This window comes from Pseudorca crassidens, chromosome 3, assembly GCF_039906515.1.
Source record: "Pseudorca crassidens isolate mPseCra1 chromosome 3, mPseCra1.hap1, whole genome shotgun sequence".
Classification (NCBI taxonomy): Eukaryota; Metazoa; Chordata; class Mammalia; order Artiodactyla; family Delphinidae; genus Pseudorca; species Pseudorca crassidens.
The window spans coordinates 8420254-8444509 of record NC_090298.1 but is presented as its reverse complement, the minus strand read 5'-3'; the positions used below and the strand labels follow the sequence as shown (position 1 = coordinate 8444509).

The 24256-nt window shown below is 43.5% G+C and overlaps 1 protein-coding gene, 1 long non-coding RNA gene and 1 other non-coding gene across 4 annotated transcripts in view; 1 reads left to right on the top strand and 2 right to left on the bottom strand.

Annotated features, from left to right (window-relative positions):
- Positions 1-3928: 3928 nt before the first annotated feature.
- Positions 3929-7917, bottom strand: LOC137221125 (uncharacterized). Its single transcript, XR_010941876.1, has 2 exons — positions 7564-7917; positions 3929-5168 (listed from the first exon to the last, which is right to left on the bottom strand). It is a non-coding gene; the product is annotated as an uncharacterized lncRNA (long non-coding RNA).
- Positions 5268-5337, bottom strand: LOC137222886 (small nucleolar RNA SNORD123). The gene has a single exon (XR_010942664.1). It is a non-coding gene; the product is annotated as a small nucleolar RNA SNORD123 (small nucleolar RNA).
- A 128-nt stretch (positions 7918-8045) lies between the features above and the next one.
- SEMA5A (semaphorin 5A) overlaps positions 8046-24256 on the top strand; it is a 486740-nt gene continuing 470529 nt past the window's right edge. Inside the window, exon 1 of one of the 2 annotated variants that reach the window (XM_067730359.1) lies at positions 8046-8519. The gene's annotated coding sequence lies outside the window, so the exon portion shown is untranslated. Of the gene's footprint in view, positions 8520-8608; positions 9820-24256 lie in introns of those variants that run through there. The other variant, XM_067730362.1, reaches the window with a different exon arrangement.

The following is a 24256-nucleotide window of genomic DNA, read 5'->3' as shown; positions in this document are numbered from 1 at the left end:
TTTGGATTGGGTTGTTTGTTTTTTTAATATTGAGCTGCATGAGCTGTTTATTTATTTTGGAGATTAATCCTTTGTCAGTTGCTTCGTTTGTAAATATTTTCTCCCATTCTGAGGGTTGTCTTTTCGTCTTCTTTGTAGTTTCCTTTGCTGTGCAAAAGCTTTTAAGTTTCATTAGGTCGCATTTGTTTATTTTTGTTTTTATTTCCATTACTCTAGGAGGTGGATCAAAAAAGATGTTGCTGTGATTTATGTCAAAGAGTGTTCTTCCTATGTTTTCCTCTAAGAGTTTTATAGTGTCCAGCCTTACATTTAGGTCTCTACTACTAGTCTCATAGCTAAGAGGTTTTTTAAAATGATAAACATATGTTGAATTTTATCAAAGCATATTTTGTAGTTTCTCAAATGATCATACGATTTTTCTTTTTTATTCTGTTGATGAGGTGCTTTATATTGGTATATGTTCTAATGATAAAACATCCTTGAATTTTGGGGAGTTTGGTCTATGGTTTTCGTATTCATTGGAATAACTTTCATAGAATAGGGATTAATTGTGTCTTGAATATTTGGTAGAATCTTCCTAGAAAACCATGCAGACCTGTTTCCCTGTTCTTTTTACTGATTCAGTTTCTTTAATGGTTATAAGTGTTTTTGGATTTTCATTTCTTCTTTAGTTTTCTAAAGCTGATTTTTTTCTAGTGAGTTACATATCTTTTCAGAGGTCTATTTTATTAATCTTTTATGATTTTTTAAAAACAGCTTCGGTATTGTCCACTCCCTGTATTGTATCTTTATAGCCTATTTCATTAAAATGTGATAGTAACTACATTATTTTCCTTGCTCTGTTCTTTTTCTGGGTTTTTGAGTTAGACATTTAGCTTGTTAATTGCAGTCTTTCTTAGAGTTCTCATCCCCCCAAAAAACCATTTTTTTCCTATTTCTTTAAATTTGTATCTATATGAGATGATGGATGTTCACTAAACTTATTGTGACAATCTTTTTATGATGTAAGTCAAATCATTATGCTGTACACCTTAAACATATACAGTGCTGCATGTCAATTATGTCTCAATAAAGCTGGAAGAAAAAAATTTCACTACTTCCTTCCTAATATAAGTACTTAAGGCTAAATTTCTCTGTAAATATGACTTTACCTATATCATGTAAGTTTTACATGTTGTATTTTTATGCAACATATGAATTTTTCTCATTTCCATTATGTCTTCTTTGTCACATGTGTTATTAGAAATATGGCTTACAACTGACAAATGTGAAGTTTTCTAAATTCTTTTTTAAATTATTAACTTGTAACCTAATCATGGTACTAACTATTCAGAATTTATTGAGACTTGCTTTGCAGCCCCAGACTTGATTAATTTTTCTAAATCTTGCATGAGCATTTGATATACCATTAGAATAACCTTGCTAATTGCTTTTCTCAGGATATCTAAATTCATACAATTCTTTTTTTTTTTTTGCGGTACGCGGGCCTCTCACCGTTGTGGCCTCTCCCATTGCGGAGCACAGGCTCCGGACGCGCAGGCTCAGAGGCCATGGCTCACGGGCCCAGCCGCTCCGCGGCATGTGGGATCTTCCCGGACCGGGGCACGAACCTGTGTTCCCTTAATCAGCAGGAGGACTCTCAACCACTGTGCCACCAGGGAATCCCCATACAATTCTTTTTTCCTGTGGATCCGTCAATTAGTGAGAGAAATATGCTCCATCAGTGATTGAGGATTTGTGAATTTTCCTTACAATACTGTAGAGTTTTACTTTTTATATTTTGAAACTCTTTTGTTAGTTGTATACGTATCTGTATCTCCTAATGAACTGAATCATTTTTAGATAGTAAATATTTTTACTGAAAAATATTTTAATCTAAATATCTGTGTTTCTGGTATTAGTATTTGTAAACTAGCTTTATTCTGACTGATGTTTGTCTGGTGTATTTTCCGCTTTGTGTATTGTGCTTTCCGATATAACCAGATTTTATATATTTACTTAATTTCTTCTAGTTTTTCTCTCTACAACTTTTTTCTTTACAGTTGTCTTCATTCCCTTTCTAGTCTTCTACTGGATTGAGTTGTCTTTATTTCATCTTTTTTCCTCTCTACTGTTTTAGAAGATTGTATCTCTGGTTGTTCTTTTGCAATTACGATTACTATCCTTGATATTTTAACAACTGTGTATGAGTTAACTTCTAAAGTTAAATATTTCTGCTTTTTCCTGGAATCTTACTCTCTTCCCCCATTTTCTTGTTAGTCACTACTCATCCTTCCAATGTCAGCTCAAATGCCACCTTCTCAATGATGCCTGTTCTGACTCCCCAGACTAAAGCAGACACTCCTAAACTTGTCTTTCATAGCACTTCCCAGGGCTTATGCTGACATACTTGTGAGATCAGTCATTGATTCCCACCTCCCCAAGGTAATTTTGACAGGGCAGGCATTGGCTGTGCTGCTCTCCCTTCTACTCAACCTGCATCCAAGTGCCGGGCACATGCCAGGCAACAAGCTATACTGAAAGCAGAAAAGCAGTGTGGGAGGGAGGGATGGAGAGAAGGAGGGCTGCATGGGTGGTAATGCTGAGAGATGAACCTGCAGGGATGCTGGATCTGGAAGAGTCATACATGTTCTGTCAGTTAGAAATCCCATTCTTCTGCGAAAACCAGAATAGAGACAATGATGGATAAAACAGAAGGGGAAGTCATTTCTTTTTCATGTTATGAAGTCTGCAGGTAGCAATCCTGGGCTGATAAGGAGGCTTCGTAAAGTCACTAGGGATTCAGGCCTTTTTTTTTTTTTTCTTCCCAGCTTTACTATCCTTAGCTCATGGCTTATATCCTAAGGTTACCTTACAAGTCCAAGATGGTGGCTGGAATTTCAACTATCACAACCAAGTTCCAGGCAGGAATCTGGAAGGGGGAGGGAAGGGCAAGAAAGAGTACACCCAGGTAGGTATTGCCCCCCTTTATGAAGCCTTCCTTGGAATCCCAGGGACTTACATCTTATTCGTCATGGCTAAATTCCACAGTCAAACCTCGGTGCAAGAAAAAAAATTATTTTCAAAGCCAGGAAGATTACAGTTTAAATATAATCGGGGGTCTATGTTATTAAGGGTGATGGGGGCAGGGGTTGTTGTTTGCAGATGATCACTGTGGTGTAGTGATATAGACTAGGGGTGACAGGGAGACAGGTAAGAGGAGGGGTTGGTATTTTGGGTGAGAGAAGTTGACATTCTGCATTAAGGCAACGATAACGGGAATGGAAAGGAGGGTCTGAAATGAGATTTGACAGACGGTGCGACAGGATCCTTAACAGTTCATCTTCCTGCTGATTTGCTTCAGAAGACACTTTGCCTACTGGTGTAATTTCACTTAGTAGATATTCTTCTCATTGAATTCAAGATCATTATGAGTTGATCTCCCTGGTAAATGATGGAATTAACTAAGACAGACTAATTTGTGTTTCTAAATCTGTGTAGGATAAGCATTATTTTTAAAAATATATTCCCAAATGTACTTATTTCCCCACCAAAGCTCTATTTCCAAAGACAGAGGAATATAGAGGACATTGATTAATAAGTATCAAACATATATATATATTTAAAGGTACAGTCTTTCTTTGCTTATAGATACTCAAGATATATACAAGGCTCAATGTCAGAAAATTACACTCAGGAGTGTTTTATCTCCATGCTGCAAACCATTTGCATTTCCTGTAGGTATCCCCGCAATCTTTTAAACTTAGCATTTCCCCCCCACCCCCCGCCCATACAATACTTATAAAAAGGCGACTTGAGGTATTTTGAGCATACCGATTTTATTTTAAGGAAAGTGGGTTGCTAGAAAAATATATCTAGACATTTAACCATAAACACCAGGAAAAATACTTCAGATTTCTAGAATACTTTGGTCTTCTGGATACATAGCTGAGGTAAAACACATCTTTTATTAATAGACCCTTACTGAAAGTGAGATTAATTACTAAGCTTTTCTAAGTAAAAAATAAGTGAGCATTTCTTATGGAATATATGCCCTGATCGTTGTATCCTTGAGTTCTTGCTGAGGTCCGCAGTAGATAGATTTTAAGCAGGCTGTTCCCTTGAACGTGGCTGTGACGTCTGGGAAGGTGGTTTTCACCTGTGAAGTGAGATCAAGAGAGCTCACTGGTGAGCAGAGCTCACCTGGATGGGGCGAGGGCCAGGTTACTCTGTGCTAACCTGCACGGAACAACCAGCAGTGGCAAAGCATGTTCACCTGACCAGACGTGGGAAGCTTGAAGCAGGCCCTGGATGGACTTGGGTGGAAACTGAGACTGCAGAGAAGGGGACACAATGGAATGTCCAGTGCACAGACTGGCAGAGCGCTGGTGCCCACGTGGTTGACCTGGTCCTTCCATTTAAGGTCCAGGAAATTGCACTTTGTCCCATGCCCATGCTCAGATGTGTCATAACTATTTTTTCCATTCTATCCTAGTTCCTGGGCTGCTTTTTTGGAATAAAACTGGTCTGCTTACCTCTGCCAGGGGAGTGGGCTGCTACACTAAAAGGGGAGTGAGCGTTTCTTGGGTTAAAAAAAACCTAAAGAGTTTCTGGGGAAGCTCAAGGGATGTGAGTAGGAGCTGATGACTCCCTGAACTCTCCTTTCTCGGTGATTCTTCATCTGTAAAAATTCTGGGGAGCATCCCAATGTCACCTGCAACCTTATTCATGGGTCTTCCAAATACTTAAAATTGGTGAACAAAAAGCAGCATTGTGCAATTTTAGTGATGCTCAAACAGATATCTTTTTATCAATGTTTGGCCATTTTAAGAAAAAAAACTGATGGGGTTGATCAGATGATCCAGCAGTTGTTCCAGTTCTTAAATGCCATGGATCTAAAAGAAGGAAAACAGGGGGGAAAAGAGAACATATGTTGATGGTGATTGTAACGTGTTCCCGCCTCATTGGTAGGAAAATCCAGTTACGATGTTAATGTCTAGAGTCACAACTTCTGGGCTGAAGTTTTTCATGATATTAATATAATCTCATCGCATTGTAAGGATCACCAACAGCAAGGTTTCCCTTAAGGTCACTTGTGACCCACAGCAGCATCATGATCTCTTCTGGGTGATGTTCTCTGCAGCCCCCTCCCAGCTTCTCTCCTCTAAGTTGGCAGTTTAACCATGTGGCTGGAATTCAAGCACGAGGGAGGGAAGAAAAGACAAGACAAAATCAATTACTTATTTCAGAGACATAAGAGATCCTTCATAGTTCCACCCAGAAACTGAGGTGAATCAGGAAATGGATGGCGTTTTTCAAATCACATGAATCAGCGCCCCAGAATTCATCATTTCCACCACGCGTTTGGTTGGATTTCTCATTCTTTTACATTAACTGCATGGCTTACCTAACACAGTTTAGGGAAAGCTATGATTTCATTTTTAAAGGAAGAGAACTAAACAGTTTTGTTTTGAAATGATCACCTCCAGTTTTGACTGTGATGTGTAGCAGCTTAATGCCAGAATTTCTTCGGTGAGTAGTTCTAAGGAAAAATCCCAGAAATTGCATTTGGAAAAAGGAAACACCTGTGGATTCTTTTAAATAATTTTTGTTGTAGAGAGCCTACTTCTGTGCTGGGCCTTGGGTGAGTATTTCACTTATGTCACTTTCTTTTTCCTTTAATGTTTACAAGGACCTATGTGACATCAGGTTTGTTTAAGCTCCTGATGAAGAAACTATACCTCAGAAAAGTTCAGGAACTTTCTCCAGGTCACAAGGCAAAGTCATGACTTCAGTTTAGTTCCATTTTGCTTTAAAACTAAGGATGCACCCTAAATTATTATTTGGTTTCTCCCATTCCTTATTTTTATTATTAATGTATTTGTAATTCATTATCACTAAAAATACATATTTTAATAATGCTTTGGTATAGTCTGTAAAGTACCTGTAAAATCGACCCCCCCAAACATACATATAAAGTTAACATAACTTATTGAATTAAATGTTACTAGCCCTCCTGGGTTATGGAGTAGATAGCTACTTCCTTCCCACTGCTTAGCTCTCTATATGCAGAGAATTTTTTTTTTTTAACGCCTTTAACTGTAGTGTTGAGGGGCAAAGAACAAGGAGTAGTTAAACACATTTGGGTTCTAGTTTCTTTCTCCCTTTGCCCTGGCATCTGGAGGATACAAGGTCAGCATATCCACCCAAGGGTTGCAAGGTCAGGTGTAGGGCAGTGTCCTCCCTCCCCTTCCCACCTCCCCAGGGACAGAGCAGTCGGGCTAGACCTTGGCCAGCCTCCTCCTCCGGGGGGGAGCGCTCCTGGGCCTCTGTGCCACGTAAACAGGAGAATCGGAATGTCGGGAATGGAGCTAGTGCCCCACGTGTCAAGCACAGAAGGAGGCTTGTTAAGCTTTTCATTAAGGCCCCAGGAGCCCGGCAGCTGCCAGGCACCAGGCTGAGCGCTCCCAGCACAACCCAAGGAAGAATGCACCTCCGAGACCCGCCCAGCTACTGACATTTCCTCCGGACGTCTTAAAGGAAATCCGAGTGAGGCCTTGAGTACCCACAGCAGCTCCATCACCAGCGCTACAGAGAGACTGGAGTTCTGAGGCTGGGCTGAGCTTCCATGGAAACCTGCGGAACTACTTTCATTTAATTCTTTTATTAAAAAAAAATATTTCTAGAAACTAAAGACAAATCAATGTCAATTTGTTTTCCGATTCTTTTTCTCTTGGATCTGCGTGGCTACAGCGGGAGCCATGACACCTTGCAGCTAGAGATGGGTTCTTTGTCTTGTAGCTGAACTCAAGGGCACAGTCTTGGGCACGCTGGGCCACTCCCACTATCGGGAATCCCAAGACCCGGCCACTGGCCCTGGAGCGGCTGTGTGAATGTGGGCCGTAGAGCTTTCCATTGTCACTGCGGTAAGAGGGTCGTGGTGGGGACGTTCATGAGTTTCCTTACGCAACGGAAACTTGAAAGCCACCCTTTGAGGCCGAGATGGAGAAAAAAGGGCCCAGAGAGACTGTTCCCCACCCCCATCCAGAAGGAAAGGGTCAGGCGCGGCCCTACAGCTTTCCCTACCGAAGTTTTGCAACACAGTATCAACAAATTTTGCAACAAATTTCAGGAGTCTTGAAAGGTACTCTGCTTTCCAATTAAGAATCTTTTCACCTGAGTACTCGCTCGATAAAGGCGAAAGATTCGGCAAAAGGGCAGCAAGTATCAATAACATTTGCCCCATAATTGGTCGAGATAACTTTGTCCATCTGGCGGCCCCCTCTCTGGCTCAGCGTGGCCACCTGGGGACCCCGACCTGCCTCCCTGGTTCGCTGCATCTGTTCGTTTCTCTAACTCAACTCTGCTGAAACTGAGCCGATCTAGCCGGGAGGCGCACCCCCAAATCGCTCCTCCAAGAATCCGCAGCAACTCCCTCGGTCTTTAAGAAGTTTCCAGCTCAGAGCGCGCAGGAGGATGTCGCACAGAAAGAACAAAATCACAGAGTCGGAGTCGGGAGGACCCCGCGGCCCCTGCCCCCGCTCTCATCACACGGCCGGATTCAGCCGGGAGACGCGCACGTACCTGGAGCTGAGGCCGGCGGAGTGGACGCGCCACATCTCGGGTCTCCGCCCGCGCTGCCTCCGGCCCTTTATGCCGACCCCCCAACTCTCCCCAGGTCCCCTCCCCCCGCAGCAGCCACGTCGGAGCTGCGGGACCGGGGGCGGAGGAGCTACAGAAAGTCTCTGCAAGGCGGGGGAGAGGGCGTCCCTGAAAGTCCAGGCTCGGTCGCAGTCGCACTGGGCAGGCAGCAGTGGGGCCCCTGGAGTCCAGGGGGACGCCGGGGGAGCGGAGGGGGTCCGGTCCCGGGAAGGGGAGGTGTCAGGGGAGGGGCCCAGGGAGGTCAGAAACGGGGTGGAGCGCTCGGGTTTCAGCCGGGCTGGGAGGAGGAGGAGGAGGAGGAGGTGCGGCGGAGGGGGCGGGGGCCTGGGCGGGGCCTGGGGCGGGGCGAGGCGGCCCCGCGCTCCCGGCCAGTACTCCCCGCGCAGCTTTACTCGCCGGGAAGGCGGCGCCGGCGGCGGCTTCTCTCCCTGCGTCGGCTCCCGCGCGCCGCGCTCCCGCCGCGGGTGGACTCCGCAGCCCCCGGCCGCTCGCGGTCCCTCCCCGGCGGCGGCCCCCACCCTCCACTTCTCTCGGCTGGGGCGGCCCGGCCCTTGTGGCCCATCCGAGGGGCTCTCCTCTCCCACTCGGGCTCCTCTGCGGAGCTGGCTGGAGCACCCAAATTTGCCTCTTCGCCCGACGACCCCGTTGGGCGCGAACCTGCTCAACCCCGGTCCGGCCGTGCGCCCGGGGACGGTGCGCCTGGCGCTCGAGCCGGCGCCCCAGCCCGGAGCGCAGCGAGTTGGGGGTGGTTCTGGGCAAGTGGCGGGGGGCGGCGGCTGCTGCCTCGACTTCCCTCGCCGGGCGCTGAAGAAGCCCCTCAGAGCCGCTCCGGGTCCCCGGCGCTGGATGACTGGCACGAGGAGCGCGCCTCCCACCTGGTGAGCGACCCCCCCGCCCCGTCCCCGCGTGGCCGTAGCCGCAGCCCCGACCGAGCCCCTTTGGGGCCAGGACCCGGGGGAGGCAGTGGTCGGCGGGTGGGTCGAGTCGATCTCGGCCCGGGTCGATCTGCAGGAACTGCGCGGGGGGGCAGCCCGGGGGCAGGGTCAGGACTACCGTCAGTGCAGGGGCGCGCACAGTTGAGCTAGTACACGGGCTGGAAGTTTGTGTCTCTGCCTTTGCAGAGGTCTGAGTGTGCAGAGGTAAGGAGCGGAAGCGACCCGGTGGGCGCCCGGGCGGTGGGAGAGAGGGCACCCCTACCCAACACCTCCATAAGGTGCGCACTGGAGGTCTTTGCACGCAGCCGGCGCGTGTCCAGGCTCGCATTGTCGGGAGCTAAAAGCAGGGGTCCCGGTGGCCGACACTTCGCAGTCCGGTAATCGCCGCCCGGGGCAAGGTTTTTCTGGGCGAGTTACTGGGGCTTTGCGGCGCCCGCGAGAACCCGGGAGGCAGTGGGACTTGGGCTCAACTCCACCGAGCGCTTTGGTTAATGATGGAGACTGAGGCTGGCGGTCGCACAGAACGCCGCGGCCAGGGATGTAGGGGCCTGGGGAACCACTTGCTCCATGGGCTGTAGCCAGTCCACTCCGTTTCCGCGGGCATCTCTACGCCGCTCCACGATTTCGCATACCCTGGCTCAGGATTTCGGGGCCGGAGGTAGATCTGGGCGCCGGAGGGAAGACGTGCGATGGAGCCGCCGCCGAGGAGTGATCTCCCCGGGATCGCTCCCCGCGGCGCTCGGTGCCCGGCCTAGCTCAGTCAGATCCCGATTCCCCGGGCTTTGGCGGGAAGCGCGTTCACCTCCTCGCCCTTTCCTCGCTTTGTACCTGGATGCGGATGTTCAGAGTTGGGATTTAACTTTCCTGCGCTTGCGGCGTCCCCGGGATCCCCGGCAGGGGGCGCTGAGAGCGAGCTCAGGAAGAGGGCGAGAGGATGCTAGGAGCCCTCGGTGCTGGGTGAGTGGGTGGAGGTCCGAGTCAGCAGAGCGAGACCAGGCGGATCTTGCAGGGATTTCACAGAGGTGGAGGATGGTGGAGGAGTTGGTCAGTTGACCTGAGGGAGCTGTCAGCCTTGTTAGAAGAAGGGACAGGAAAGGTGGTTTCCAAACTCAAGGCCCTTAAGTAGAAAGACTCCTTTCAGAGACAAACGTATCCTTGTAAACTGTTCCTGTTTGTGCATCTGTCTTCCTCCCTGTGACCGCTGTATTTACTCAGAAAGAAATCGAAATTGAGTGAAGATAAGGTGAGTTATGTTTAATATTGACATTAAGTTCTCAGGTGCACATTAGTTAAAATGCCAGGAGTTACAAATAATTGTCGCATCTTTTTTTTTTTAGTTGAGGTTTATGTTGAATCTCGTATTTAAGCAAAACAATTGTATGTCACAGTTAGCTTATCCAGAAGAGTTCTGTCACGATGGCCACCTTTGGAAACGACAGATATGTTATTAATTATAGAGTTAGTCTTTCCTAAGGAGACACAGAAAGACAAAAACAGACTTTACCAGGGAAGATTTTTAACACCTAATTAGGATTGCTAAATTAATTGCTAGTTAATGCCACTTTCATTATTGAAGAGAGGGTAAACTTTATCATACACTATTTTGAGTGACCAATTCACGCTTTCAGTTCAGGCAGATAATACCTTACCTTGTGTATCATTTAAATAACTATTCCTGTCTATGTCTGCGTTTACTGCAGAGGAAACAGGGATTCTGTACCCCCAAAGATCTTTTGCCATGCTTGTCTTAAATGAAAAAGCAGTCTGAAATGTAACTGCTTGGGCCCCTTGAAGCTTTTTTCTTGAGTTTCTTTCTTGCAGAAATTTTGCCACGAAATAGCAGCTCATCCACAGTGCTGCACAGGTCACTCTCATCATTTGCACACTCATGGAATTGGGGGGGTGATGAACTGGTACCTGCTTTTACATGCTTTTAGCCTTGTATGTACTTCCTTAATAGGGAGAAGGTGGATGATGCTAATCATTTTATGCCTTTTACAAACTACAGTAACTTATTTGGTTGTTTTAATGGCAAACAGCTGTGAGATTCCTGCTGTGAGCAAAGACTTTGGTCTCCTGGGTGGTAAAGCTTGCCTTTGTCCAAAAGAAGTTTCTGAGATGTTCAAAACTTGGTAAAAATAAACCTGTGCTCTTCACTGCTGTCTCCTTTTAAAATGATTTCTTCTCCATGTCTGGATAGAATGAAACATAGAAACATATAGTGCAGTGGCTGTTAAAAGATGTCGGCCAGTGGGGCATGATGAATTACGCATGTTCTAAACTTTTGCTTAAGTTTTAGCGTTTGTAGACCTTCTGAATCCCCATTCACAGCTTTGCAGTGAGAAATCTTGCTTCACTTTAGATTCTTGATCGGAGATGTTAAAAAGCAGCAAACTTTTCTCTGTGTTGTATGCTAATTGCTCAAAATAACAGATGCTGGTTCCTTGGGACTCTCTCATATGCCCCTGATACTAGAGAGAGCTGCTTAGCTGAATCATTACATAATTTTTATTAACTTCGTGATTATTTTTAATGATTCCAAATGTCTGTTTTTGTTGTTATAAAGTCATTGAAATTAAGGCTTTTCTTCTGATATGCATACGGGAAAGTGGCGGAGGGGGGAACAGACCTTCATTAAAGGTCCAGCCAAAGGTCTAAAGGCATTCCATTATGGAAACAAGTGATCAGCAACTCTAGAGTTAACTAAGGTTAGGAACTAATCCCTAACAAGAAATTTGGATCACAGAATCCTCCAGTTTGTGAGACAGAACAAGTTAATTAGTTTATAATATGTCAGAGTCAAGGATTCCGTTTTTGGAGTAGTCTATGCACAGGTGTTTGAGAAAAGTCCCACATCCTGCAGTAAATCCCCCATAATTCTTGATTCTAAAATCACACCATATTTGTGTTTAAAAATGCTCCTGACATTGTTGCTACAGGTACGCAGACAAATTGCTTAGAGTATAATTATAACACCAAAGTGACACGTTTTTATGTTTAGAGTTAAATAAAATTTTTTAAAATGTAGCTTTTGCCCTGGAGCAAATTGAGTTGCACTGAAGTGCAAAGTGTGTGCACGGAACCTGGTACATTTCTGCCCACACGTGTCTATTTGCATATTTATATAGAGAAAGCGAACAATTTTCTTAAGTCCTAAGATGAGTACACATAAGCACTTTAAGCTGTTTATACTATCTTTGTGTACTGTTGTTGATAAAGTAGACATTTTCACATATGTCTCTGGCAACCTTTTAAAATTGAGATGCAGAAGTTTTGTTGAAAATTACTGGCTTTTATCACTCTGCTTGCTGCCTTGTAGAAACGATCAGCTGTAGATAGGGGGCAATCTGCTGTCTCTAATTCCTGCACAAATTGGTGACATATTAAAGATAAATTCAACAGGTGAGGAGTAGCTAGTTCATTGGGAAGCAGTTCGAAGAAGCAGCTTTTGTTGTGCTTGCTAAAGATATCACTGATTTCTTTGATGAATTTATCAGGTACTGGGTATCTTAGATATATATAGAATCAATTTCTAACGACAAGAAAAGAGGAACAAAATTAAAGTAAGCTGGAATATACATAGACAAACTTGTTTTGATTCAGAATTTATGCCAAACAGAACAAAGCAAACGAAAACTTGATCCAAGAGACGGTCCAGTATAACAAGTAACTTATTATAATGTACTGGTATTGACACAATTAAGCTTTGCCATCTAAAGGTTCTAGAGCTAGGGAAACTTGGCTCTGAATTTCACAGAGTATTCTGAAGCAACTTCAAAGACAAGTTATATAGTTCCCTGGGGTGTGACATTTAAAATAGGATGAACCCAATGGTGGGCTCAAGAAAACAGAAAATTTTCTCAAAGGAATTGCTGTTGTCTTTTTTTCTTTACCTTCTTTTATTGTCCAAGATTAATGGTTGTTTGACAAGAGCAAAGTTGAGCACTTTGCTTCTCTTTCCTAAGTTTTAAAATATATTAGGTTAGTACTGTTGCATTTGGAAAAAAGTAAATCATTCCATTCTTTACTCTTTTTTTCCTACATGTACTAGAATTGGCTTCCTGATTAATATTGAAAACCACTATATTTTAAAAGAGAATAAAGTTTTAGAGGGTGAATTTCTTTTATTTCTGGAGGGCCATGGACTCACTAATCTTTATCTTCCTATCTGTCATTCATTACTTGTCACCATCTCTCTGGGGAATCAGCTACACTAGGATTCACGTAGAATGACGAGGAGGTACACATTGGAACAATTTTATTTTATGTTGCATTTTTATGTCCATTTGAGAGTAGATTACATTACTGCAATAGGTAATTCAATTACAGATATGTATGATAAATAACCAGGAGACTGATGCTATCAGAAGGCAACTCTACTGGAGAAATAATACTGTATTTGCTGAGATGTGAAATTAAATAAGTTCTAGGAAAGTGACCGTCAGGATTGAGCAAGGACAAATTGTTCAAAGGAAATAGAGCCTCTTTCAATCAGTTCACATTCACCCAACACTTGGCAACGATATATGATATGCCTATGCAAAGAAAAACAGAGTCAGAAAAAATAAAAAGCAGTAAGAAAAATTCTGCTAAGCCATTTCCTGTGAGTTGTCTGCAGAAACATAAGATGGTTAGTGCCTGCTGTAACTTCCCGGAAGAGATCCGTTTCTCACCAGCTGACCCCAATACAATTCCATACAAAGAACTTCCCTTTCTGTAAAAGAAACTGGAGATGTGACACATCTTGGGGAGGGCTTACAAACCTGTGCTCAGTCAGCCACCAAGGATGCAGCTGCCCCACGGCCAGGACTACTCAAGCACTCAGTGCCAGGCCAGCATCCCCGATGGAGGCCAGGGGCATTTATGGCTGGACATCCTGCAGCCAAATGGGCTTTAGCATCACACCCTGCTTCTGTGATTCCTTTTACAGGGCTGAGATTTAGATCTGCTGTAAAACTTTACCGATTGTAAAGCTGAGAACATTGTGTGTAGCTGGTAGCATAAAGCAAAAATAATTGCTCTGGATGTCAACCGTCCTTTCTTTGTTCAGCAGACGTTGCTCTTAAGCCATGGCTCATGCCAGTCGAGGTACATGTGGGAACTGAGTAAGAATTTGCTTCTGAGACGCCTGTCAATTCCTGCCTGTTCTAGCTGTGGACTTGACTTTGGGAAAGTTAGTGCTAGGAAAGCTGGGTAGAATAAATTACCAGAAGCCCGGGCTTTAATAGAGTACTTGCCTAATTGGGCAGGGCAGTTGAGAGAGGCCTTGGCCTCCAGTGAAGCACTTGATGGCCAGGGAGAGGTCCCCACGGGACAGGCCCGCCTACTGTGCTGGAGCTATGTCAGCGGTGGTTGGACAGGTTGCAGGCCAGCTGGAGAGGGGTGGTGATGGCAGCAGCAGTTCACAGTGGCGTAACTGTCCCCGTGTGACTGAGGGGTGTCAGATAGAGGTCCTGGGAGGGCTCTGCACAGAGGATGCGGGCGGAGCATGTGGGTGGACTTGGAGACGGCCAGGCAGCAGTGGTGGGTCAGGATGCCAGGCCTGCATCGCCCCTGGGGGCCCCCACCTTAGAAGCAGGTCCTCCAGAAGATAGAAGGGGAGGAGTAGCCAGGAAGTGGGGTAGGACTTCCCTACAAGAGTGATGAGGATGTTGGGTTGCTCCAACCCAACTTGCTGTATTGGCTTTTTTTTTTTTTTTTTTTTTTTGTGGTATGCGGGTCTCTCACTGTTGTGGCCTCTCCCATTGCTAAGCACAGGCTCCGGACGCGCAGGCTCAGCGGCCATGGCTCATGGGCCCAGCTGCTCCGCGGCATGTGGGATCCTCCCGGATTGGGGCATGAACCCGTGTCCCCTGCATTGGCAGGCGGACTCCCAACCACTGCGCCAGCAGGGAAGCCCCATGCTGTATTTCTTAAAGACTTTCACCAACAGAGAATGGAAGCTTAGCAGCCACATGAGACTGCCACTGGTGAGTCTTCCATGTCTAAAACAGCGCCTGGCACACAGGCTGCCCTGGGTTCATACGTGTGGTGAATGAATGAATCAGTAGATGCCTTTATGTGGTATATAAATAGTACAGACTGCGATATAGTGTCCTGCATAAAGGCTGTGACCTTACTAAACTTTGGGGGCCAACTGTGGAAGCTGAACACTATTTAGGTGGAGAAAAGTGTTTCAAATACCCCCAAACTGATTTATTTGCAGAGTCTTGAAATAAAGATGTCTTTGTGAGTCAAGGACTGTGCACTTCACGTATCCTAATACAGGGCTATTTGCACCGTTGTAAATGCTCGTTCCGTCAATTGATGACCTTGCTGGACTTGGAGATTAGCATAAAACACTTTATGTGTATTCAAAGAGTTTATTAAACATAAAAAAGTGACATTCAGGGATGTTGTTTACTTATTGAGACCAGCTCCCCTCCCCTCGCCCACCCATAGGCACAAAAATTCCAGGGAATGTATTGTATCCTCATGATGTATTTTCACACATTACAGAGACACTTAGAAATTCTAGAATATTTTAGAACTAGGGAAGCCTTTCTTATTTTATTTCTGCGATGAGGCCCATAAGCCTTGTCACTTAGTTGGATTTATAGATTTAATAAGCTGAAACAGATGAGTGGATAAATAAAATGTGGTCTAGCAGCAATACAATGGACTACTATTCAGCAATCAGATGAATGAACTCTTGATAGAAGCTGCAGTAAGCGTGAACTTGGAAACATTATGCTTAGTGAAAGAAGCCAGTCACAAAAGACTGCATGTCGTATGATTCCATTTATAGGAAATGTCTAGAAAAGGTAAACCTGTGAAGGCGGAAGGCAGATTCGCAGTGGCCTGAGGCGGGGGCTGCAGGTTGGGAGGCACTGCAAATGGGCAGGTGGGACTTTTCAGGGCAATGGAAATGTTCTAAAACTGCATTGTGGGGATAGTCACACAGCTCTGTATGTTTACTAAGAATCATCGAATTGTACACTTACAGTGCGTGAATGTTGTATCATGTAACCTATACCTCAGTAAAGTTGTTTACAAAAAAAAGAAATCTGGGACATAATCTCTAAAGTTAGAGTACGTGAAACCCCATGACCTAAACAAATCCTGCTGTGTTTCCTGGGAAATGTGTCTGTGTTTCCAGGGTTTTCACAAAGCCTAGTGCCTTGGCCACCAGAGGCCAGGACAAACAGCCTCTCTTTGATCCCACGGCACTTCCTGGGAAGTGTATCAGAGCTGTGATCTCTGTCATGAAAACAAGCAAACCCAGGTTGTTTCCAGATGAGACCACGGAACCGAATCAAATCCATTAAACTCATCGGCCCACCTGGCTACTCCATGTTTGCTACACCCCGATTCCCAGTCGTTTGTTAGAGGATACTTCTCTTCTGCCAGTTTTATTGGTACATGGACATCGCTCCAGGAGTGGGGGTGGAAATCTTTGAAAACATAGTCTCCTGATCTCATTAGAGCTGCAGGGTCTGGGACTCCCAGAGCATGGCTCTGCTCGCCAAGGGATGCTGGTTTCCTGGGATGGACCAAAGTGCACGACGCCTGCTTCTGTACCCTTGTTCACTTAGCAGAGCTTTTGCTTCCCCTGGTGAGGTTACTTCTAACAGCCAGAGCCAATGGCGCAATGCATAGTTTTGAATGCCCAGAGCCTGAATGGTTGAAGTGGAGAGCACCTTTTTTTTCCCCCATTAGAAGAAGAGCCATAGGATCACTTATGGCTCTTTCCATTTTTCTTTGACATGTTTTTGCAGTTTAAAGCACAAGCTGAGGTTAGGTTATGGGTAGAGATACATGTGAATTGCCTCTAATTTCACTCTCTTGCCCTTCCCTCCTCTGTTTCAACTCCCTTCCCCATGTGAAAGGGACTTGCCAGGCTTTGTTCAGGCAGTGGCATCTCCAGTGCCTGCCTCTTTGCTCTGGGGATTCAGAGCTGCTGCTGGATGCTGTGATATCGTAGGTGTCATCGACAGACATGTTCTTTGGCTCAGTCTTGTCCCTGGGCTGCTTCATGTTGGCTCCTATAAGTCAGTCCTCATCTAGGTCAGTTACAAGTATGACGGGAATGCGGTGGCAATTTAATTTCATCCCAGCATTTGTTTCACATCTGATGGTGCTCTCAGGCTGGGAGAAGCATGCATCGGCTTATCAGGTGAGAGAAGCACTTGTGAGAAGGCAGTGGGAACCTCTCCGTCCCTCAGCCTCCAGTCCTGATGGAAGAGATCGGAAGCCTTGGAGCTATGCTTCTCAAGGCCCTTCCTCTTCTCCACCTTGAACTCTCACGTCCCTGGCCCCTGGTCACAAAGCTGGTGCCAGGAAGGTGAGGATACCTGAACCCAGATGCTTCAGTTGACAATATTTCCCACTCCACCTGCCTATCCCCACTTTCCTTACAATGCACATCTGAAACCAGTGTAAATGCCCCTCGTGAATGGAAATTGTGCCGTAGTCGGGGGTGGGGCTGGGTGAGGGTGGATATGGGAGGTCCTGGAGCTCTGCACCTCCGGGCAGGGCACATTGGCTGTCAAGGCTTCCCAAGCAGAGGCCTAAGTCAGGCCTGGAGCCAGATTTACTCCCTGTGTGCCAGCAGTGATGGAATTCCTAGCTTCTATTGCCAGCTTGTGAAAGAAAATCATTCAGGAAACTGCAAGCTGGTGAGTAAGAATTGCAAAGATTCATTCACTTGAAAGCTGACGCCTGAAACTTTTAAGTTCGAACAAATTCTCCAGGCCCACCTGCTGGGTTTCCATCTCCTTGTGGTTTATCTTGGTGCAGAGGAAAGTCCGTGGTGGTAAAGGGCTCACGGTGGGGATCTTGGCGGACACCCCCCAGAGATGGTACTGGCAGAAGGGCCTTCTGGATGTCCCACACCTCACTCATCCCTGACCCAGGAATCTGTGCAGTAAGGTCCACTTCTTTTGAACTCCGTGGAGTAAATACCAGTGCTTGGACGTTAGTTGCTAAAGCTGTAAACCCCAGTTAGACCGTAGAGGGGAATAGTCAAGTCTTCATAGTGGTTAGACACCTTGTCAATTCAAATACGTTGAAGACACTTTTAAGAAGAGTGTCTGTCAATGAATTAATTGTTTATTGAGGGAGGCTCAAGGAAATCAATGCTTTGAACTTGGACCATGGCTAGAGGAGAGACTGACTTGCCCAACATGGGGAAGAGAATACAGAGAGTAACATACCTTATGTTTTTGATTAGGAAGAATAGTGCTTCCAAGGCCTACGTAGTATTTAAAAGGGACTTTTTTTTTTCTCATATAATGAAAATAATAACAGAAGATCAAACACTTTAGATTCAAACCCACTTTAGAAGTATATTTGATTTATTTGTTTGGGTTTGTGAATGGGAGTAGTACTAGCTTTGGAGTGAGTTTGGGAAATAGATAAACATTCTTCATTTAATCTTTGGGACCCTGAGTTCCTTGATAATCTTTCAGAGAAATCTCAGTTTTTCTTCTGGTGGCCGATTACTTTGCTCTTTTCTGTCAAGAGGGAAAAGAATATCATGGCCTCTTACCTAGTAAGTATGGATTAGAGGAGAAACTCAGTCAGGTGCAGATCTTGTTTCATACTTCTCCAGAGTGTCACCCATATCTTTGTCCTCTATCAGAATGCCCAGCTCCATTGGTGCATTGGTTTGGGGTCAACATGAAGAAGGGGCACAGAAAGGAAAAGAGTGCCCTGAATGCTGGAAATCCTTCTGCGCTCCAGAGAATGTTGGTTCCATTTAGTCTTTTTCTTTCCTTTTAATAAATTCTATACTGACTTTTTCTGTCCTCCTCTCGCAACCCAGACAGTGATCCTTTTTTTGCAAAAGCAATCACAGCTCTGATCCTTCCTGTCATCAGCGAGCTTGTGATCTGCAGAAGAGCCACGAAGCACCATGTCACACATTTGCGTGGGAGCACAGCCCCAGTGGACTGGGACACTGGCCAACTTGCCCCTTGGAGTGGGCGCCATGGAGGTTGTGACCCACAAAGCGAGGTTATGAGTTCACCCCTGGGTGATCTGTAATGTGGAGTCTCTTTCATTTCTGGTGGTAGTGCGTGAACGTTGATGCAGGTTTTGGGTTTGCCGCTAAGTGCCTTTCAATGGGCTTTTAATTTTTCATTTTTAAATTAAAAGTGTATGTGTGCCAGAAGAACTGGCTTCGGGGCCCAGATTTCCTGCCTGGAGGTCGTTGGAGATGGGGCGAAGTGGGAAGAATAAAAATCGTGATTGGAGGTTTGGCAAAAATCATCATTAAGAGGCCCGGGCAAAGGGCACAATTAGTGCACGGCTCAGATCGGAGACGGAGGTGGGAGACCCGCAGGGCCAAGTGCCCCTTGTGGGTTCTTCTTTAATTGCACTGTTGAGTGAACACCCAGTTTAATTAAGCCTGCGGGGGTAGCCTTACGATAACAAGTCAAAAGCATGTTAGGGAAGGCTGCTTGCTTGAAAGGGTATGGGAACCCCTCGTGTTTATCACTGTTACTCTTAAGGTGAGTGCTACCCTGTCTTTTTATTTTATTTAAAAATTTTTAAATTTTATATTGGAGTATAGTTGATTAACAATGTGGTGTTAGTTTCAGGTGGACAGCAAAGTGATTCAGTTATACATATACATGTATTTATTCTTTTTCAAATTATTTTCTCATTTAGGTTATTAGAGAATATTGAGCAGGGTTCCCTGTGCTATGCAGTGGGTCCTTGTTGGTTACCCATTTTAAAGATAGTAGTGTGTACACGTTAATCCCAAACTCCGAATTCATCCCTCCCTGCCTCCCACCCACTTTTCCACTTTGGTAACCATAAATTTGTTTCCTAAGTTGGTGAGTCTGTTTCTGTTCTGTAAATAAGTTCATTTGTATCATTTTTTTTTTTAGATTCTGCATATAAGTGATATCATATGATATTTGGCTTTCTCTGTCTGACTTACTTCACTTAGTATGAAAATCTCCAGGTCCATCCATGTTGCTGCAGATGGCATTATTTCATCCTTTTTAATGGCTGAGTAATATTCTATTTTTTTGTTTTGTTTGTTACAAGGTATTTATTTATTTATTATAAATTTTTGAATTTTATTTTTTTTATTTTTTTATACAGCAGGTTCTCATTAGTTATCCATTTTATACACATCAGTGTATACATGTCCCAATTCATCACACCACCACCACCACCCCGCTGCCGTTTTCCCCCTTGGTGTCCATACGTTTATTCTCTACATCTGTGTCTCTATTTCTGCCCTGCAAACGGATTCATCTGTACCATTTTTCTAGGTTCCACATATATGCGTTAATATACAATATTTATTTTTCTCTTTCTGTCTTACTTCACTCTGTATGACAGTCTCTAGATCCATCCATGTCTCAACAAATGACCCAGTTTTGTTCCGTTTTATGGCTGAGTAATATTCCATTGTATATATGTAACACATCTTCTTTATCCATTTGTCTGTTGATGGGCATTTGGGTTGCTTCCATGACCTGGCTGTTGTAAATAGTGCTGCAGTGAACATTGGGGTGCATGTGTCTTTTGGAATTATGGTTTTCTCTGGGTATATGCCCAGTAGTGGGATTACTGGATCATATGGTAATTCTATTTTTAGTTTTTTAAGGAACCTTTGTACTGTTCTCCATAGTGGCTGTATCCATTTACATTCCCACCAACAGTGCCAGAGGGTTCCTTTTCTCCACACCCTCTCCAGCATTTGTTTTTTGTAGGTTTTCTGATGATGCCCATTCTAACTGGTGTCAGGTGATACCTCATTGTAGTTTTGATTTGCATTTCTCTAATAATTAGTGATGTTGAGCAGCTTTTCATGTGCTTCTTGGCAATCTGTATGTCTTCTTTGGAGAAATGTCTATTTAGCGCTTCTGTCCATTTTTCGATTCAGTTGTTTGTGTTTTTAATATTGAGCTACATGAGCTGTTTATATATTTTGGATATTAATCCTTTGTCCATTGATTCATTTGCAAATATTTTCTCCCATTCTGAGGGTTGTCTTTTCGTCTTGTTTATGGTTTCCTTTGCTGTGCAAAAGCTTTTAAGTTTCATTAGGTCCCATTTGTTTATTTTTGCTTTTATTTCTGTTACTCTAGGAGGTGGATCAAAAAAGATCTTGCTGCGATTTATGTCATAGAGTGTTCTTCCTATGTTTTCCTCTAAGAGTTTTATAGTGTCTGATCTTACATTTAGGTCTCTAACCCATTTTGAGTTTATTTTTGTGTATGGTGTTAGGGAGTGTTCTAATTTCATTCTTTTATATGTAGCTGTCCAATTTTCCCAGCACCACTTATTGAAGAGACTGTCTTTTCTCCATTGTATATCCTTGCCTCCTTTGTCATAGATTAGTTGACCATAGGTGCGTGGGTTTATCTTTGGGCTTTCTATCTTGTTCCATTGATCTTTATTTCTGTTTTTGTGCCAGTACCATATTGTCTTGATTACTATAGTAATCTTTGTAGTATACTATACTTTGTAGTATACTTTATAGTATAGTCTGAAGTCAGGGAATCTGGTTCCTCCAGCTCTGTTTATTTCCCTCAAGACTGCTTTGGCTATTCAGGGTCTTTTGTGTCTCCATACATATTTTAAGATTTTTTTGTTCTAGTTCTGTAAAAAATGCCATTGGTAATTTGATAGGGATTTCATTGAATCTGTAGATTGCTTTGGGTAGTATAGTCATTTTCACAATATTGATTCTTCCAATCCAAGAACATGGTATATCTCTCCATCTGTTTGTATCATCTTTACTTTCTTTAATCAGTGTCTTATAGTTTTCTGCATACGTGTCTTTTGTCTTCCTAGGTAGATTTATTCTTAGGTATTTTATTCTTTTTGTTGCAATGGTAAATGGGAGTATTTCCTTAATTTCTCTTCCAGATTTTTCATCATTAGTATATAGGAGTGCAAGAGATTTCTGTGCATTAATTTTGTATCCTGCAACTTTACCACATTCATTGTTTAGCTCTAGAAGTTTTCTGGTGGCATCTTTAGGATTCTCTATGTATAGTATCATGTCATCTGCAAACAGTGACAGTTTTGCTTCTTCTTTTCCAATTTGTATTCCTTTTATTTCGTTTTCTTCTCTGGTTGCCGTGGGTAGGACTTCCAAAACTATGTTGAATAATAGTAGTGAAAGTGGACCTCCTTGTTTTGTTCCTGATCTTAGAGGAAATGGTTTCAGTTTTTCACCATTGAGACTGATGTTTGATGTGGGTTTGTCGTACATGGCCTTTATCATGTTGAGGTAAGTTCCCTCTATGCCCACTTTCTGGAGGGTTTTTTTTTTTTATCATAAATGGGTGTTGAATTTTGTCAAAAGCTTTTTCTGCATCTATTGAGATAATCATATGGTTTTTCTCCTTCAATTTGTTAATATGGTTTATCACATTGATTGATTTGCGTATATTGAAAAATCCTTACATTCCTGGGATAAACCCTACTTCATCATGGTGTATGATCCTTTTAATGTGCTGTTGGATTCTGTTTGCTAATATTTTGTTGAGGATTTCTGCATCTATATTCATCAGTGATATTGGTCTGTAATTTTCTTTTTTTTGTAGTATCTTTGTCTGATTTTAGTATCAGGGTGATGGTAGCCTCATAGAATGAGTTTGAGTATGTTCCTTCCTCTGCAATTTTTTGGAAGAGTTTGAGAAGGATGGGTATTAGCTCTTCTCTACATATTTGATAGAATTCACCTGTGAAGCCATCTGGTCCTGGACTTTTGTTTGTTAGAAGATTTTCAAATACAGTCTCAATTTCATTACTTGTGATTGGTCTGTTCATATTTTCTATTTCTTCCTGGTTCAGTCTTGGAAGGTTATACCTTTCTAATAATTTGTGGTCAGAAAAGATGCTTGATATGATTTCAGTTTTCTTAAATTTACTAAGGCTTGATTTGTGACCCAAGATGTGATCTATCCTGGAGAACGTTCCGTGCACACTTGAGAAGAAAGTGTAATCTGCTGTTTTTGGATGGAATGTCCTATAAATGTCAATCAAATCTATCTGGTCTATTGTGTCATTTAGAGCTTGTGTTTCCTTATTAATTTTTTGTTTCGATGATCTGTCCATTGGTGTAAGTGAGGTGTTCAAGTCCCCCACTATTATTGTGTTACTGTCGATTTCCTCTTTTATGGCTGTTAGCAGTTGCCCTATGTATCGAGGTGCTCCTATGTTGGGTGTATATATATTTATAATTGTTATATCTTCTTCTTGGATTGATCCCTTGATCATTTTGTAGTGCCCTTCCTTGTCTCTTGTAACATTCTTTATTTTAAAGTCCATTTTATCTGATATGAGTATTGCTACTCCAGCTTTCTTTTGATTTCCCTTTGCATGGAATATCTTTTTCCATCCTCTCACTTTCAGTCTGTATGTGTCCCTAGGTCTGAAGTGGGTCTCTTGTAGACAGCATATATATGGGTCTTGTTTTTGTATCCATTCAGCAAGCCTGTGTCTTTTGGTTGTAACATTTAATTCATTCACATTTAAGGTAATTATCAATATGTATGTTCCTATTACCATATTCTTAATTGTTTTGGGTTTGTTTTTGTAGGTCCTTTTCTTCTCTTGTGTTTCCCAGTTAGAGAAGTTCCTTTAGCGCTTGTTGTAAAGCTGGTTTGGTGGTGCTGAATTCTCTTAGCTTTTGCTTGTCTGTCAGGGTTTTAATTTCTCAGTGGAATCTGAATGAGTTCCTTGCCAGGTAGAGTAATCTTTGTTGTAGTTTCTTCCCTTTCATCACTTTAAGTATGTCATGCCACTCCCTTCTGGCTTGTAGAGTTTCTGCTGAGAAATCAGTTGTTAACCTTATGCGAGTTCCCTTGTATGTTATTTGTCGTTTTTCCCTTGCTGCTTTCAATAATTTTTCTTTGTCTTTAATTTTTGCCAATTTGATTACTGTGAATCTCAGCATGTTTCTCCTTGGGTTTATCCCATATGGGACTCTCTGTGCTTCCTGGACTTGGGTGGCTATTTCCTTTCCCATGTTAGGGAAGTTTTTGACTATAATCTCTTCAAATATTTTCTTGGGTCCTTTCTCTGTCTCTTCTCCTTCTGGGACCTCTATAATGCGAATGTCATGTTGCATTTAATGCTGTCCCAGAGGTCTGTTAGGCTGTCTTCATTTCCTTTCATTCTTTTTTCTTTATTCTGTTCTGCCGCAGTGAATTCCACCATTTTGTCTTCCAGGTCACTTATTTGTTCTTCTGACTCAGTTATTCTGCTATTGATTCCTTCTAGTGTAGTTTTCATTTCAGTTATTGAATGTTCATCTCTGTTTGTTCTTTACTTCTTCTAGGTCTTTGTTAAATATTTCTTGCATCGTCTCGATCTTTGCCTCCATTCTTTTTCCGAGGTCCTGGATCATCTTCACTATCATTATTCTGAATTCTTTTTCTGGAAGGTTGCCTATCTCCACTTCATTTAGCTGTTTTTCTGGGGTTTTATCTTGTTCCTTCATCTGGTACATAGCCCTCTGCCTGTTCATCTTTTCTATCTTTCTGTGAATGTGGTTTTTGTTCCATAGGCTGCAGGACATAGTTCTTACTTCTGCTGTCTGCCCACTGGTGAATGAGGCTATCTAAGAGGCTTGTGCGAGTGTCCTGATGGGAGGGACTGGTGATGGGTAGAGCTGGCTGTTGCTCTGGTGGGCAGAGCTCAGTAAAACTTTTGTCTGCTTG